Raw genomic sequence first — 6,828 nt, 5'->3', positions numbered from 1 at the left:
CTCAATTGGTAGAGCGAAGGACTCTAGTGAGTCATTAGACTCCTAGTAAATCCTTAGGTCACTGGATCGAATTCAATAGGTTGAATTTTTGTTTTAATCTTTTTTATGTTATCGAACATCTGAGTTATTACTTGCACATGAAAAGAATGATTAAATGTAAAAGCAATTAGGCCATTCTCCGACCTTAGCTCAGTTGGTAGAGCGGAGAACTATAGTGGGTCAATAGACTATTAGTAAATCCTTAGGTCATTGGTTTGAATCTTGTAGGTTAGATTTTTGTTTTCATTTTTTTATATTATCGACCATCTGAATTATTACTTGCACATGAGTAGAATAATTAAATGTATAAGTAATTATGTCATTCACCAACCTTAGCTTAGTTGGTAGAGCAGAGGACTGTATTGGGTCAATAGACTCTTAGTCAATCCTATGTCACTGGTACGAATCCGGTAGGTCGGATTTTTGTTTTCATCTTTTTTATATTATCGACCATCTGAGTTATTACTTGCACATGAATAGAATAATTAAATGTATAAGCAATTATAAAGTTCACTGACCTTAGCTCAGTTGGTAGAGCGGAGGACTATAGTGGGTCAATAGACTCTTAGTAAATTCTTAGGTCACTTGTTCGAATTCGGTAGATCGATTTTTGTTTTAATCTTTTTTTATATTATCGACCATCTGAGTTATTACTTGCACATGAATAGAAAAATTAAATGTATAAGCAATTATGCCATTCACCAACCTTAGCTCAGTTGGTAGAGCGTGCCATTCACCGACCTTAGCTCAGTTGGTAGAGCGGAGGACTGTAGTGGGTCAATAGACTCTTAGTAAATCCTTAGGTCACTTGTTCGAAAACGGTAGGTCGGATTTTTGTTTTCATCCTTTTTATATTACCGACCATCTGAATTATTACTTGCACACGAATAGAATAATTAAATGTGTAAGCAATTATGCCATTCACTGACCTTAGCTCAGTTGGTAGAGTGGAGGACGGTAGTAGGTCAATAGACTCTTAGTAAATCCTTAGGTCACTGGTTTGAATCTGGTAGGTCGGATTTTTGTTTTCATCTTTTTTTATATTATTAACCATCTGAGTTATTACTTGCACATGAATAAAATAATTAAATGTATATGCAATTATGTCATTCACCGACCTTAGCTCAGTTGGTAGAGCGGAGGAGTATATAGTGGGTCAATGGACTCTTAGTAAATCCTTAGGTCGGTAGGTTGGAGGACTGTAGTGTGTCAATAGACTCTTAGTAAATCCTTAGGTCACTAGTTTGAATCTGGTAGGTTAGATTTTTGTTTTAATCTTTTTTATATTATCGATAATCCGAGTTATTACTTGCACATGAAAGGAAAAATTCAATGTATGAAGGAATTATGCCATTCACGGACCTTAGCTCCGTTGGTAGAGCGGAGGACTCTAGTAGGTCAATAGACTCATAGTAAATCCTTAGGTCACTTGTTCAAATTCGGTAGGTCGGATTTTTTTGTTTTAATCTTTTTTATATGATCGACCATCTAAGTTATTACTTGCACATGAACAGACAAATTAAATGTCTGAAGCAATTATGCCATTCATTGACCTTAGCTCAGTTGGTGGAGCGGAGGACGGTAGTGGGTCAATACAATTGGAGTAAATCCTTAGGTCATTGGTACGTTCGGGTTGATCAGATTCTTGTTTTAATCTTTTTTATATTATCGACCATCTGAGTTATTACTTGGACATGAAAAGAAAAATTAAATGTATGAACAAATTTTTCCATTTACCGACCTTAGCTCAGTTGGTAGAGCGGATGACTGTAGTGGGTCAATAGACTCTTAGTAAATCCTTAGGTCACTTGTTCGAATCCGGTAGGTGGCCATTTGAGTTATTACTTGCACATGAATAGAATAATTAAATGTATAAGAAATTATGCCATTCATCGACCTTAGCTCAGTTGGTAGAGCGGGAGGGCTGTAGTAGGTCAATAGACTTTGGTAAATCCTTAGGTCACTGGTTTGAATCCGGTAGGTTGGATTAATTTTTTCATCTTTTTTATATTATCGACCATGTGAGTTATTACTTGCACATGAATAGAATAATTAAATGTATAAGCAATTATGCCATTCACAGACTTTAGCTCCGTTGGTAGGGAGGAGGTGTAGTAGGTTAATAGACTTATAGTAAACCCTTCGGTCACATGATTGAATTCGGTTGGTCAGATTTTTGTTTTAATCTTTTTTATATTATCGACCATCTGAGTTATTACTTGGACTTGAAAAGAAAAATTAAACATATGAACAAATTTTGCCATTTACCGACCTTAGCTCAGTTGGTAGAGCGGATGACTGTAGTGGGTCAATAGACTCTTAGTAAATCCTTAGGTCATTGGTTTGAATTCGGTAGGTCGGATTTTTTGTTTATCATCTCTTTTATATTATCGACCATCTGAGTTATTACTTGCACATGAATAGAATAATTAAATGTATAAGCAATTATGCCATTCATCGACCTTAGCTCAGTTGGTAGAGCGGAGGACTGTAGTGTGTCAATAGACTCTTAGTAAATCCTTAGGTCACTTGTTCGATAACGGTAGGTTGGATTTTTGTTTTAATCTATTTTATACTGTCGACCATCTAAGTTATTACTTGCACATGAAAAGAAAAATTCAATGTATGAAGCACTTATGCCGTTCACGGACCTTAGCTCCGTTGGTAGAGCGGAGGACTGTAGTGGGTTAATAGACTCATAGTAAATCCTTATGTCACTTGTTCGAATTCGATAGGTCCGATTTTTTTGTTTTAATCTTTTTTATATGATCGACCATCTGAGTTATTACTTGTACATGAACAGACAAATTAAATGTCTGAAGCAATTATGCTATTCAATGACCTTAGCTCAGTTGGTGGAGCGGAGGAAGATAGTGGGTCAATACAATTAGAGTAAATCCTTAGGTCAATGGTACGTTCAGGTTGATCAGATTTTTGTTTTAATCTTTTTTATATTATCGACCATCAGAGTTATTACTTGGACATGAAAAGAAAAATTAAATGTATGAACAAATTTTGCCATTTACCAACCTTAGCCTAGTTGGTAGAGCGGATGACTGTAGTGGGTCAATAGACTCTTAGTAAACCCTTAGGTCATTGGTTTGAAATCGGTAGGTTGGATTTTTTTTTTCTTCATCTTTTTTATATTATCGACCATCTGAGTTATTACTTGCACATGAATAGAATAATTAAATGTATATGCAATTATGCCATTCTCCGACCTTTGTTCAATTGGTAGAGTGGAGGATTGTTGTAGGTCAATGGACTTTTAGTAAATCCTTAGGTCACTAGTTCGAATTCGTAGGTCGGTTTTTGTTTTAATCTTTTTTTATATTATCGACCATTTGAGTTATTACTAGCACATGAATAGAAAATTAAATGTCTAAGCAATTTTGCCATTCACTGAACTTAGCTCAGTTGGTAGAGCGGAGGACTGTAGTGGGTCAATAGACTCTTAGGTAAATCCTTAGGTTAGTGGTTCAAATCCGGTAGGTCAGATTTTGGTTTTAATCTTTTTTTATATGATCGACCATCTGAGTTATTACTTGCACATGAAAAGGAAAATTAAATGTATGAAACAATTATGCCATTCACCGACCTTAGCTCAATTGGTAGAGCGGAGGACTGTAGTAGGTCACTAGACTTGTAGTAAATCCTTAGGTCACTGGTTCAAATTAGGTCTGATTTTTGTTTTCATCTTTTTTATATTATCGACCATCTAAGTTATTACTTGCACATGAAAAGGAAAATTAAATATATGAAACAATTATGTCATTCACCGACCTTAGCTCAGTTGGTAGAGCGGAGGACTGTAGTGGGTCACTAGACTTGTAGTAAATCCTTAGGTCACTTGTTCAAATTAGGTCTGATTTTTGTTTTCATCATTTTTATATTATCGACCATCTCAATTATTACTTGCTCATGAATAGAATAATTAAATGTATATGCAATTATGCCATTTACCGACCTTAGTGCAGTTGGTATAGCGGAGGACTGTAGTAGGTCAATGGACTTTTGGTAAATCCTTAGTTCACTTGTTTGAATCCGTAGGTCGGTTTTTGTTTTAATCTTTTTTTATATTATCGACCATCTGAGTTATTACTTGCACATGAATAGAATAATTAAATGTATAAGCAATTATGCCATTCACTGACCTTAGCTCAGTTGGTAGAGTGGTGGACTGTAGTGGGTCAATAGACTCTTTGTAAATCCTTAGGTCACTGGTTTAAATCGTTGGATTTTTGTTTTAATCATTTTTTTATATTATCGACCATCTCACAGTTACTATTTCAACATGAAAAGAAAAATTAAATGTATGAAACAATTATGCCATTCGCTAACCTTAAGTGATTTGGTAGAGCAGAGGACTGTAGTGGATGAGTAAACTTGTAGTAAATCCTTAGTGCACTGGTTTGTCCGGTAGGTCGGATTTTTGTTTTCATCTTTTTTATATTATCGACCATCTCAATTATTACTTGCACATGAATAGAATAATTAAATGTATATGCAATTATGCCATTCACTGACTTTAGTTTAGTTGGTAGAGCAGAGGATTGTAGTAAGTTTATGGACTTTTAGTAAATCCTTAGGTCACTTGTTTTAATCTGTAGGTCGGTTTTCATTTTAATCATTTTTTATATTATCGACCATCTGAGTTATTACTTGCACATGAATAGAATAATTAAATGTATAAGCAATTATGTCATTCACCTACCTTAGCTCAGTTGGTAGAGCGTGCCATTCACCGACCTTAGCTCAGTTTGTAGAGCGTGCCATTCACCGACCTTAGCTCAGTTGGTAGAGCGTGCCATTCACCGACCTTAGCTCAGTTTGTAGAGTAGAGGACTGTAGTGGGTCAATAGACTCTTAGTAAATCCTTAGGTCACTGGTTCGAATTCGATAGGTGCCATCTGAGTTATTACTTGCACATGAATAAAATAATTAAATGTATATGCAATTATGCCATTCACCGACCTTAGCTCAATTGGTAGAGCGTAGGATTATAGTGGGTCACTGGACTCTTAGTAAATTCTTAGGTCATTGGTTCGAATTCGGTAGGTCGGATTTTTGTTTTCATCTTTTTTATATTATCGACCATCTGAGTTATTACTTGCACATGAAAAGAAAAATTAAATGTATGAAGCAATTATGTCATTCACCGACCTTAGCTCAATTGGTAGAGTGGAGGACTCTAGTGGGTAAATAGACTCCTAATAAATCCTTAGGTTTTCTTCCATTCGTTCTGAGAAACCAATCTCTACCAATCTCTACCTCTTTCCATAGACCCTCTGCTATGAACAAATCTCAATTGGTAGGGTAAATAGACTCCTAATAAATCCTTAGGTTTTCTTCCATTGGTTTTGAGAAACCAATCTCTACCTCTTTCCATAGACCCTATGCTATGAACAAATTTTCTATCAGGGGTATTACTTGCACATGAAAAAAATAATAATTAATAGTGTAAAATTACTATAATTCTTCTAAGGTAATGTAACTTAGGTTCTTGATCTAGATGATCTTCGAAACTCAAGACTCTTCAAAAATCTTCTAAAAAATTTATTATGACTCTATGGCTTTCTAGAATAACTAAGGCTTGTTTCAACATTTTTCTTCCATTGGTTTTGAGAAACCAATCTCTACCTCACTCCATAGACCCTCTGTTATGAGCAAATTTTCTATCAGCTCACTTCAGTGATCGTAGTGACCATCGAAGTGGGATCTTCATTAAAGTTTTGTCTTCAATCATACTCTATGTATTTGATAACTTAAAAATTGCTACTTTGTGAAGCGTGGTGGTGGCTCTGGTTGTAAGGTTTTGAAAGAAGAATGACTAAGCCACAAACATAAACAATTGTAGTTGCAAGTGATAATATTATTGAATAGCTGGTATAGTCTTGCAAATAACAATAGAAATAGAAACTAACCCAAATTAGTTAAAATAAATAGCTAAAAATACTCTACCTATCCCAAAAACGATCTTTATTTAACTGTATTTGACATAATCAAATTCTTGGATGGTGCATGCATTGCGGCGGTTGTATGCACCATATTATTTATGCTATGTGTATGTGTTCTATGTAATGGCATATGATGCTATGATATGTACGCATGTGATACTTTACATCATGTTGTAAATGAAATGAAATACTATGTACGTTACGTTATATATTGTCATGTAAAGTTATGTGATGAATCATAGAATGATTACCATGTATACATAATGCATATATGTAATATGTCATCGATGAAATGAGGGAGGGAATGATGCTAATGTTATGCTATGAATGTAAGGACCTCATGCATGCATATTGGGATACTTCCCTATTGTGTTATGTTAGTATGCACACATACCTTCGATATTTATGTTTGCCATGATATCATGCAGACCTTTCCTTTTCTGTGGCGTCTAGCGACGTGTAATGCATTGTGCCCGACCAAGCCAGGACTAGGGGTACGTATACAAGCCTACTTGGTGGTTCCATGTGCGCATGTGTGGGCCGTGTGTGGGGAAGTACCACACATCCAACCATACTCGAAACTGGAAAAAGTCCAAGGCCATGTTACGGCTTTAAAGGATAAGTCTCAATTACGTTATGTGTGTGATTGCATTATTAACCCCAACAATAGGGTGACTTGTTGAGTATTTCTTAAAATACTAAGTCATATGCTACCCTTATATTTTTCAAGTAAAGGTAAAGTGTTCATGCAAGACTGGCGGTGAATACTGGGATGCTCACGAAAGTCAAGATAGAGCAAATAGTATGCATTAAATTTCATTTAGTAGCTTTA

The 6,828-nt window shown here is 35.4% G+C and overlaps 2 non-coding genes across 2 annotated transcripts; both read left to right on the top strand.

Annotated features, from left to right (window-relative positions):
• Positions 1 to 775: 775 nt before the first annotated feature.
• On the top strand, positions 776 to 870 carry TRNAY-GUA. Its single transcript has 2 exons — positions 776 to 812; positions 835 to 870. It is a non-coding gene; the product is annotated as a tRNA-Tyr (tRNA).
• A 2,571-nt stretch (positions 871 to 3,441) lies between these two features.
• TRNAY-GUA lies at positions 3,442 to 3,537 on the top strand. The gene is made up of 2 exons: positions 3,442 to 3,478; positions 3,502 to 3,537. It is a non-coding gene; the product is annotated as a tRNA-Tyr (tRNA).
• The last annotated feature ends 3,291 nt before the right edge of the window (positions 3,538 to 6,828 follow it).

Source organism: Cucurbita pepo, unplaced genomic scaffold, assembly GCF_002806865.2.
Source record: "Cucurbita pepo subsp. pepo cultivar mu-cu-16 unplaced genomic scaffold, ASM280686v2 Cp4.1_scaffold000259, whole genome shotgun sequence".
NCBI classification, from domain to species: domain Eukaryota; kingdom Viridiplantae; phylum Streptophyta; class Magnoliopsida; order Cucurbitales; family Cucurbitaceae; genus Cucurbita; species Cucurbita pepo.
The sequence above is the reverse complement of the archived record's forward strand: the minus strand, read 5'-3'. Positions and strand labels throughout refer to the sequence as shown.